This window comes from Diceros bicornis, chromosome 3 (genome assembly GCF_020826845.1).
Source record: "Diceros bicornis minor isolate mBicDic1 chromosome 3, mDicBic1.mat.cur, whole genome shotgun sequence".
NCBI lineage: Eukaryota > Metazoa > Chordata > Mammalia > Perissodactyla > Rhinocerotidae > Diceros > Diceros bicornis.
The window spans coordinates 68,897,728-68,909,881 of NC_080742.1; positions in this window are offsets into that span (position 1 = coordinate 68,897,728).

A 12,154-nucleotide genomic window follows, 5' to 3' on the forward strand; every position below is an offset into this window, starting at 1 on the left:
AATTTAAGATTTTAAAAGGGTACGGACACTGAAAAGAAGGGAAATTCTCAACAGTTGTGGTAGGTAGCCTCCAAAATGGCCCCGGTGATCTTTCCATCCTGGTATTCACGCCCTCTTGTAATTCCCTCCCCCTGAATGCAGGCTGGACCTTCTAACTTGCTTCTATCAAATAGAATACGGCACGATTTATGAGATGTCACATCAGAGATTAATTTACAAGAAAATCTTTGCTTTTCATCTTGCTGTCTCTCACTCACTCTCTCCCTCATGTGCTCTGAGAGAAGCCAGCTGCCATGTTTGAGCTGCCCTATGAAAGGCTGATGTGACAAGGAACTGGTATCTCTGGCTGACAGGAGACCTGAGCTCTGCCAAAGGCCATGTGAGAGAGCTTGGAAGCAGATTCTCCCTGAGTTGAGCCTTAAGATGAGACCATAGCCCTTGCTGACACCTTGACTACGTCCTTATAAGGAATCCTGGGCCAGAGGACCCAGCTAAACTATGCTTCCATTACTGACTGGCAGAAACCATGAGATAATAAATGCTTTTTGTTTTAAGCTATTAAGTTTTGGGATAATTAGTTTTGCAGCAGTAGATAACTAATACAACAGTTTAGCGTGTGTAAATCCAGATTGTTTTCTGACCTTCTCCTCTCTACAACTTGTGGTCAGCGCCTAGGAAACAATAGGCTATGATGATCATTTTCATCAAGGCCCTGAGAAGAGACAGCTTGCTGCTTCATGGACCAAGTAACAGAGTGTAATATGAGTGGAAGTAGTCCCACTTTAGCAAAGGGACTGGGAGGAGTTGAGTGTTATGGACATCAGAAGCACATCAAAAGCAGGAGAGATGACCATGACTGGGTGTCAAGCCACAACATCTACTTCACAGATGATAGGTGATGTCATGGCAACAACACAGGACACACACAGCCATGGTAGGGTCCATCATGGGGAGCTGGAGAGAACACAAGATAGGCAGGAAAAAAATCAGAATAATTCACGATACACCCTGCAGTCTTGAATGATTTGAGGAGAGCTGGTACCAAAGCCAAAAAGCATCTTATTTATTTCTTTTGTATGATTGGGGCCACATTCATCTTCCATGTAGGTGGAAACATGGGAAATATAGATCTTACCTGTTTCCATCATGTCATTTCGCTTCTTTCTGTTGCTTGCTTTCACGCATTTCAACATTTGGCTTCTACTTCTATTCCCTGCCCCCAGTATAGTCACCCTCTCACAATGCATTGTAGTCACTCTCGCTAGCTTTCCCACTGTATATAACGTCCTTCTCCCTCCTTAGCTAATGCCCAACCATTTGCAAAGTTCAAGGGAGATCCTAAATTCCATATAAGATGTAAAACGATTTAAACAATTTCTAAGTATGTACCATGAAATTATGGAAGATCAATCTGCTAATTGAGTATAATATACCAATATATTTAGAACATAGCTAATATCGGTTAGACATTCTCAGATACACAACGTATTTACGGCATGGCCACTCCCCTTAAGGACTTAATCTTATTTCAAGGACAAAACCTTCCCCTGTGCAGCAATCCGAGAACATAGACAATATAAGTATATTCTTGATCCTTCTAGAACAAGTCAAGTTGCTGCTTAGAAGTGCTTAGCTTTTAAAAGGAAAGGAGAGATTAAAATGATTTTTGCTATTTCAAAGCAAATTTCTATTTTCACCTTCACCTTGGCATTGATCATAAATGGGAACTTCCAGGCTCTAGTGATGGCAAAGATGGTTGCCTGCAAGTTAATCTTTATGAAACTGATTAACCAGAGTTATTCCTGGTGAGTAAATCAGTCCTACTGCTCTCAGCTGTCTGTCACCAAATCCAGATGTTTGCAACCCAGAGAGAGGTTTTGAGGGAGTAGGAGTAATGTCAGTAAACTAACTTGACCAAAGTATAAATTTAACGTTGTAACTTGTTATGTGATGCCTACCAACACATTAATCTAATCTATTTCCTAGGCCCCTGTCTCCAACTAGGTCCATATGATTTTAAAAGAAGAAAGTCTACATTCCTTAAAATTGTTTCATAGGATGATTTCACTCTGTCACCAAACACTCCTTTATTTCTTATAACTTGCCTACCGTGCTTGTCCCTGAAAAAGAATATAACTATGCTTGGGAATAATTGCAAGTTGTTAATAGTTGCATAATAGGTTAATATTTTCAAATATCATCTGATATGATTTTCACTTTGGAAATTCTTGCTGCCAATGCTTTACCCATCAAGGATGAAGTGGCCATTACTTCAGAGCATAAGCAGAACCAGCTGAGAACAAAAAGTGTTCATCTTTAGGTTTCAAAATAAACTCTTAAAAAGTTGGGTATAAATGGTCATGAAACACAGGCTCCCTTATAACAACAGCCTTGCACCTGAGAAAAAAGGTGTTCCCTAAATTCCTCAAGCTTCCCTTTAAAGATCAAGAATCATAAAGCATAGAGATTTGCTATAAGCTGTGGGGGAGAGAAAGGATGTACATGAAGATCTTTTAGAGGCAATTTCTTGTCACACAAGAGGTGACAGCCTGGAGAGTGATGAGAAGAGAGATAAAGAGGAGGTGAGTGCAGTGACTCTGATGGTGTTTTGGCCTCGTTCCTCTTTCAGGGAGGAAACTCTAAGTGGGAGTGGGGAGGGGATGGAGGGAAGGAGAGGTGGAGAGGTCTGAGGGCAAATAGGATTTACACTTCTCTCCCCAACTGTCACCAAAGTGGTTAGAGTACTTGAAAAACATGTTGTAATGTCTTTATTTTAAAATAGACAAGATGAAGACTGCACCCATTTTTTATGAAACAGTTTTATTTATTTATTTTTTAAATCAGAGTGGTGAGCAGATCAACAGACTAGAGAAGTCTTTTAAGTGGTGGTCTCCTATTTTTTTTTTCGAAGTGTCTGTAATACAATAGTACCCATTGTTTCTCGTGTGAATAGATTAAAATCCTACAATATTCAACATGAAAAATAGCAACTCCTAAGAGTTTTGTGAAAAGCTGAGCCATTCTTTCCATGTGCGCTAGTGAAGCTACATTTTGTGGTGGTGAATGGAGTGGCTCAGGAAACGCCTGAGAGGAGCCCTTTCCTACTTGGCCAAAGTGCGTAAAATCTGCTACAAAATCTTAGGTTTAAACCTTTCTCCTCAGACCTCCAAAATAATACCTTGTTTTTAAATTATTTTACTTTTAAAAATATTGATCAAAATGCAACCTGACTCATTTTACAGACCCTAGGGACGGAAAATGGAGTATTTCTTTCTCTTTTCTTAGCATTTGAAGCCACCCTTGCTGCAATGATCTCCTCGGTCTTCTCCTCTTTGAATGGCAGCTCATCTGCTTTGCCTTCAACTGTGTAAAACTTTCAACAAAATCATTTTCTTTTGAGTTGTCACCACTGTACCCACTTCTCTCAAGCAAATGAGTCCATTTACTGCTGTTGACAGCCTTCACCGTTCTATCATACCTGATATGGGATGACTGAACGCACTGGCTGATGGAAACTGACTCATTTTTTTTTTTCCAGTTTCCATTCCAAATCTTGATTAGGATTCCAAGCCATGTCTGAATATTTAATCCCTACGAAGACAGAACACTTCAAAGGAGCCTTCTAAGACATCTCCTATGGTGCCCTCCAAACCCACTAACTTATACTATCTGTGATCTTAGACAATTAGATTCTCCCTGATTCTGGGTGAAGGAAAACTCTGGTACTCTCCAGCAGAAACTCTCAGTAAGCAGGAGTCTTCACAGTTCCCTGCACAGCCAGACAATAGAAACACTGCAGAGAAACCTAACTGTGACTGCTGTTGTTTAAAAGAAAAGTAACATATGTCTAGGAGGCATTATCATTTTCCTCATCATGCATGTCAATTGACACTTGGTCCATAGCTTATGAAATTTTCAGTTTGGCTGGTTATATTTACATGATATAAAGCAAGGTTCTTAGGGTTGTTGGTAAATAAAGTATAATACTCATGCTCCCTGTGTTATAATTGTCACTATTTTACAGACCATTCTAAAGGGGACATTTGAATACTCAAAGGGAAGGAGCAAACAGAGCCACGGAAATAGCAAGACTTCTCATAAATGAGTTGTGATTAAAAAAAATTGAAGTCCTAGTACCGAATTATCTCTGACATCTCCCAGCCATAAAGTCAGAGCCAAAGGGGAAAGATAATTGGGTGACAAGCAAGAAGTTCCCACAGTATGGATGTTACCAAATAGGTCACATAACCTCTGAAGCAGCTCTTTTATTGTGTTTGCGGTCATTACGTTCCAATGTGGGATAGGACACATTTAAGGCTTCCCATTATTTTTGTAAATAGCATATGGATTACAAACCGCTGATCAAGCTTATGAGTCCTTTCCTTTTTTGCTGGAGATGAATATTTAGAAACAGTCCTTCCTCTAGAACATTATGCTAAGAAGCTTGGGCCCATTTGAAAGGTAGAATCAGGCCAGCATTGTGTGTACACAGGTGGCAGTTGGAGACTGGCCATTCTTTTGTTCTCTTCTGCACTTTTGCCAATCTTTTAATAACTGTATTTTAACGAAAACAGAGTGTTCATGTTTCTAACTCATTTACACTTAAATGTTAATAATATTCTGCAAGAGTTAGTTGATTTCCAAAATAGTTTTTATATTAATGTCTTAGAACAAAAGACTTGAATTTGGCCCATTATAAATTATTTTGAACACTCTTGCCCACTCTTCTCCCAGCAGTGTACAGGGTTTGAGTCATTTTAAACACAGTAAAAACATTTTCATGACCCCAATTTTACTTTTTAATATACTAATCTGGTGTCAATGCTTTTAAAATCTAGCTAACCATAATGTAATCTGTTCAGCCTTTCTTTAATCTTTTCACATGCCCAACCAAAATAGACTATGATTTTCGAAACAAAATAGCAATCACAATGTGGAAAACCAACGTTTAATAAAAAAATGTGTTTTCTGATTTCAAGTTTTGAATTATCTAAACTGTACATTAGTGAAATAGCCAGGAACTTAACAATCTTTAGTTGCAATTGCTATGCAATATGCTTAAAATAAAGTTTATTGTTGTAATGCTGAAAGCTGTCTTTATTTAAGAAAGATTGGACATGTGGCCACTTAAAGTAGAACTAGATGACTGAACAATGACCTTCCAGTGACTTTAAACTGTATTCAGATTTTTAGCTACTAGAATTCCCAGCTGTTTTATTTTTCCTGGAACTCACAGAAAATGCCATTAGTGGTTTTCATATCATCACTCATAACAGTGGAACAGTTTAGGACATGTCTTTATTTAAGCATTGATAACTTCAGTGTCGTCAGTTATACCAATGTTTTCCTATGTGGGAATTCAAATGATTAAATGTCAAACCTCTCTAGTGTTTCCACATTGCTATTCTCTGAAGAAACCATATCCATATAAAGATGATTATGCAAGTTATAACTAGCATGGTAGCCCCATGCAATCTCTGAAAAAAATAAAGCTAACTTAAACAAAAGTGAAATAAAAAAAAAAAATGTTCAGACACCAGACAGAAATAAAGTAGATTCTTTTCCAGCCATAACTGGCACTTTATATTAAAAGGCCCAATTTCCAAAAATACCAGTGTTGGGGATAGTTAAATCTGAACCTCTGGGGGTGGGTCCCAGCCATCAGTATTTTTTCAAAGTGTCTCAGATGATTTTTATGTGAAGGCAGATTTGAAAATCACTGATTTTCTAGACACGGGATGGAGTCAGTTTATAGAAAAAGCAAGCTGTAACACGGTTCAGTGCAAGGCTCTGACTGCGGTCTCAGAAGCCTGGGTGAAAACATGTCAAAGTTAGTTTTAATACCTACAATGCTAAATGCCGAGTCTTTTTGTTGAAGCAGAGAACTTGAACAATAGTTTTCCATTTCTTTATAGGCCTGATTATATCCTAGGCTTGACAAAGCCACTATTTATTTCACACATATTTATTGAGTTCCAGGCAGTCTACTAGGCACAAAATGACCTGGAGCAGAGAAAGCCTAGCCAGAGGCCCAGAAACCATTTGTACCAACCATTGTACTTTCCAGAACACACTGACAATGATAATCACGTGGAATTTTTTCCTGGGTAATTAACCTTCACTGTGGTGGCATTGCTACCATTCACTATTCTTACAATGCCAATTTCTGTGATTTATATATATAATTAGTACTGATGTGATTTTTAAGAGAGAGCCAGGGGTCCACTCCCAGGAGGAAAAGCCTCAGTTTGGAACTAAATGTAATAACAAAATCATAAGAAACTTCACATAACCAATCATACACATAAATGTCTTAGTGTAGCCAGAGATGAAGTGAACTATTGCAGGAAAAACAGCGAGAATAAAGTAAATGAACACTTTATGCTCTTTAGGGTGACATATTGAGTTCTTGCTTCTGGACTGTTAGTTTCATTCAGGAATGGTTTAGTCCACCAGGAAATGTTCTCTGGTGGTTGAAATTGTTGGGTCTCTTTTTCTTTTGTCATAAAACATAGATAAAAATGGCATAATCTCCCTGGAGTCTCACTGGAGGTGGGAGATGAGGAAAAGGAAGTCTTGTCAGAGGAGGTGCTACTGAAGCTGTGTTTTAGTAGAAGAATAGAATCAATTGAGTAAAAAAGAATGTGTGGGTGGGGAGGGAGGAGCATATTTAAGGCTAAGGGAACAGCATGTGTGAAGGCTCAGAGGCATAAACAGACAGAGTTGTTTGGGAATTTCCAAGTAGTTCAATATGACTAGAGCGTAGGAGGTATAGAGGGCAGGCTGGGAGTTAAAGCCACAGTGTAGGTTCTGGATGCACTAAAAAGCCTTTGGTAATTTATCCCACAAACTCTATATAATCCTTGAAGTATCTTACGTAGTAGGAGAACAACAAAAGATTTATATTTTAGATTTAAAGAATTGTTTTAGGATCTCTAGCCCTAGGGATGGGAGCTCCAGGACTGATTATGGGGAGGGGTTAGTGGGAGGGAAGCAGACTGGAGGCCAGCTGGAGGCTATGGGAAGAGGGAACCTGAACTCAGGAATGGTGGTGGGGATGGAGAAGAGGGGAGGACTACAAAAATGTGTTTATAAAATATCATCTCGGTCATGGGTGCTGGATGAGAAGGAGGAGGGCAATTTCTAGGTCTCTGGATTGAAAAACTGGTAAATGATGACATCTTTTTATGGAAACAGGATATTGAGGAGAATTAGGTCTGGTGGAGAGGAAACAAATGCAATATTTGATGCAGTTTTAAGTTAGTTTGAGAAACAGGAAAGCCATTGTCTCTCAAATTCTGAAACAAAAATTCTTCTGAGAACCCAAATATAAGAACATTCTACAAAAACAGCTGACGTATACTCATCCAAAATGCCAAGGTCATGACAGGCAAGCAAAGACTGAAGAATGCTTCCAGATTAAAGAAGACTGAGGAAACTTGACAGCTAAATACACTCAGGTCCAGGACTTCCTTTCCCTACAAAGGACATTACTGACACAGTTGGAAAATTTTGAATATGATCTGTTGATTAGCAACTAGTATTGCATCAATACAATAATAATACGTATTAATTTTCTGATTTTGGTAATTGTACTGCTGTTACGTAAGAAATGTCCTTGATTTTTAGGAAATGTACACTGAAAAACCAGGAGGAAAAGGATGTCATACATGAAACTTACTCTCAAATGGTTCAGGAAAATAAATAACATGAATATGTAGAAAGACTGAATTATAAAGGTAATATGGTAAAATGTTAATTTTTGAGAATTTAAGCAAAGGTTATATAGGAATTCTTTGTATGATTCTTGCATTCTTCAGTAAATCTGAAATTGTGTCAAAATAAAAAAAGTATATCAGTAAAAAGTTCTTTTGACATACTTAAAACTTTTAGGAAAGCATAAAGAATAACATAACAAACACCTATATTCCCTCCAACTAGAATAAACAATAGCTAATATTGTCCTATTTACTTTCAGGCATTTTTGAAGCAAAATATTACCTCATAAAATTTTATGTAGAAAAAAATTATTGTGTGTGAATGCATATTGCAGAAAAGGAGGAGAATGGCAAATGTTGTAGACTAAAGTAGCTTTAATCAGCCCTTAAATTAAGAAATAATCAAGCCCAGAATGTAAGATCATATTCTGGGGTATCCTCAGAGACTGTGAAACCTGCAGTAAAGCTAAAGCGTAGAGCATAATTTAGTTATTCTGCAAAAGGCCCAAGGGGTTAAATTTTTATTTTAGTTTCTATAGGAAAGCAAATCATCTGTTCTTTCATATATCGGCAAATGAAAAGAAAGTACTTTATTTGTTGTCTCGATTTGACTGAAATCCACATAGAAAAGTCATTTCAAAGGTGCATTTAATTGACTGACTACTCACAAAAACCTTTCAAGAGTCTCTTTTAAAAAACAGTAAATAGTACAGATAGGTAAATATTGACAGATCATATGATACCAAATGCTAAAACAAGTGATAGAAGTTATATCCTAAGGTTTGCAACCAAGGTTTAATTTTGCACTTATCTTCTTCCTCTGTGTTCCCGGCCACCTTCCATTCTAGGAGGGGAAAGAGTCACTGTCTGGTGCCCATTGGGCTCAAAGTGGAAGTCAGGAGACTGGAACCAAAAGAAAATTTGAGGTGGATACATGACACTACCCTGGCCATTCAAGATGTCTTGTCCCCTTCAGCCATCTTTATCCAGATACTCATCTTTAAGGCGTTTAATCTTACTTTCCTTGGTAAACAGAAGAAAGGCCAAGGGAGGGCTAGGAATCCAAGACCAGTCAGCAAATCAAAACAGCGTCAACACAAGAACAAATGGAACAAATCCATGTGGCCCCGTGTGAAGGAGCAATTGCTTCCAAGGGTGGATGCCAGAGCAAGGGTTTCGGCCCCTCTGAGCAGAGAAGGGAGCTAGAGGTCCTGGGAATCAGAGGTGCTGACTCACCCACAGTCACCTGCTGCTTCGCTTTTCTCTCTCTGACTCTTTCCTTTTATTTCTCCCTGCTTTCTCTCACTTTTCCTTATTTTCCTTTCCTCTTTTAAACGTCCCAGGAAAATAGGTTAGCTCTCCTTGAAATACTGCACTAAAGAGGATGCTGGCGCTTGTGCCCTAATCTCTCTTTGGGAACTTGTGAGTAGTTTCCCACCTTTCTCGGAGGTCTTCTTTTGGTTCCTCCTTTTGTCAGGCAGAGAATAAATCCTAGGTGACATGGTAATGACCTTTCCTCCTACAAGCTCTTCAATATGAAAAAAAAGATTCCCTTTGCATTCAGAATAAGTCTCCTCACGGTCTATACTCAAGCTGTAACTAAGACTTCTCAGCCTAATTGAATAAAATTATTTTTTAATAACTTTTATTTCCCTCTACGGGAAAAAATACCATTATCGTTAAGTGCCGTGCATATCTCTCTTCTTTTTTTTTTTTCGGTGAGGAAAATTGTCCCTGAGCTAACATCTGTGCCAATCTTCCTCCATTTCACACATGGGACGCCACCACAGCATGGCTTGACAAGTGGTGTGTATGTCTGCACCCAGGATCCGAACCTGCAAACCCTGGACCACTGAAGCAGAGCACGTGAACTTAACCACTACGTCACTGGGCCTGCCCCCTGCACGTCCCTCTTTCTGCTGAGGAAAATCATGGCTAGTAGGGAAAGGACGGTGTCATAAAGATTTATATGAAGAGTGGAGAAAAATCGCTTAGAAACATAAGAACTTCTGCTGAACTAGTCTCTTTCCAATTGAAAACAATGGCTACTAATGTAGACCAACATAAAATATCCTTACATGCCAAATGCATCTGTTTATCCATGTTGCAGTGTAGGACATAACATAAAGGGTGTTTAGAGGCCATAGTCTCCAAACCCATTGAAATATATATTCTGAAATGTTTTATGACATCATTAAAAATTAAAGAATCATTTAGTAAAATTATAAGTGTATGTGTGCTTTCATAGAGATATATCTGAGGAGATGTTCACCTAAATATGAATAGTATTTATCTCTGGCGGTGGTATTTTATATAATTTTTAAAAATTTTCTTGTTTATGTGTGTACATATTTTAATTTTTAATTATAGTATGCATTATTTTTATAATCAAGAAAAATAAAATTACTTTCTTTTCAGATTAAAAAGTTCATGAAACATGTTAAACATCAATTATTTCTCAGAGGTGAAAGTTAGATAAAGTACATATATTTTTTAATGCTAATCCATTTTTAAATGAAGTAACATTGAAATTAATTTTTTATTACTAATATTTAGCATTTTAAAATATTGACCATTTGTGAAATTCCTGACATTAAATACAGCCTCCTGTGTGCAAGCAGAGCTGCTATGGTGTCATCAATTGTACTTGCATCTGAAACTTCTGTATTAGAGGTTTATAAGTTCGTATTCTCTCATTGCAATTGAACATTTTGAAAAGTGCTTTTGATTACCTGTTACGAGGCCCAAAGGACTGTTGTATCACTTTCTCGACAGATAGACCACCAATCAAAAACAGGGAAAATAAATCCTCAGTGCACTTATGAGCAGAATCCAGACCGACCCGAGCCTCTATCCCCTGCTAGCTACCATCTGGCTCTCCCTGCAGCGATGGGAGCAGCAGGAGAAAGCAGAGAGGATCCTCCTCCTCTGCTCCCCCCATGAACTGATGCAACATTAGAAACAGGATCCAGAAAAACAAGCCCCAAAGTCATGATTTTCCTCCATTTTTAGCCCCTTGCTGACCTGATAGGATCTTTAAGAGATCCTCTAAGTCCCTTTCAAACAGAAAATCTATGGATCTACAAATAATTAACAAGAAAAGGTAGCTTTCAAATGGAGTGTTTTACCGCCTCTTACCAGGATTAGGGATACAATTGAGGTCAACTTTTTTTTTTTTTTTTGTGAGGAGATCAGCCCTGAGCTAACATCTGCCAATCCTCCTCCTTTTTTGCTGAGGAAGACGGCCCTGGGCTAACATCGGTGCCTATCTTCCTCCACTTTATATGGGACGCCGCCACAGCATGGCTTACCAAGCAGTGCGTCGGTGCGCGTCCAGGATCCGAACCAGCGAACCCCGGGGCCGCCGCAGCGGAGCGCGCGCACTTAACCGCTTGCGCCACCGGGCCGGCCCCTGAGATCAACTTTTTGATGGCAGATGTCTGAACAAATTACCACCTCAATCTCTACCCCTCCCCCATTTTGAATACGTTTTAAGCTCTGAGGTTCTTCTCATAAAAACTTCTTTCCACCAATTTAGTGGTATCCCACAGCTTGGGGACTTCTCTGGGATTTGATCCATCAATTATTCTCTCTGTTTCTCTGTCTCTGCTTCTGTCTCTCTCTTCTTCAGTTCTCTATTGTCCATAGTTTATAAACAGCTCTTCCCACGCTAAAAAAAGCTTAACACTATCTCCCGCTTCAGCTGCAATCCCATCTTTCTCTTTTCTCCACGGCCACCTCACCTTCTATTCCTATCCTCTCACCATAGGCTGGTTCTTTCTGCTGTCACTCTGCTGAAGCTGCTGTCCTTATGGCCAGCAATGGCCTTCTAAAGACAAAACCAACATTCATCTTGCTGCACCATTTTATTTTGCTCATCTTTTCTTTCCTTCTTAAACTTTACTTCCAGCAGGCTCGTGGACACTAAGTTCTCCTGGCTTTTTCCCATTCTTCTAGACTCTTTGCTGATTTTTAATTTTCTAGTGGATATTTATTCTTTCCTCAAACATTCACTGAGTCTATACATTGCACCAAATAAGAAACAAAAATAATTAGCCTGACTACGAGTCTTTTTTCATCCATTTTCTTCTTTTTCCAAAAGTCTACCTTTTGTTCAAAGATCCAAATTTTATCATGTTAATCTTCAGCATTAAAAAATTCAGGGTCTCCCTAGGGCCCAAATGAAAAATCCAAAATGCCAATCCCGGCTTGCAGAGTCCTTCCTCTCCAGCCTACCTCTTCAGCTTCATTTTCTTCTTCTCTCTCTTCTTGTGCCCCAACATCTGCCAAGCAACCATACATATGGTGTGCTCCCAACCACATCATCTTCATGCATATCACTGGGTTTCACCACATGGTTTTTCTTGAGCTGGAATGCCTATCCTCCTTTCTTCTTCACCAGCTCAAATGTTTCTTCCTAAGTTAAACCTTCCTGC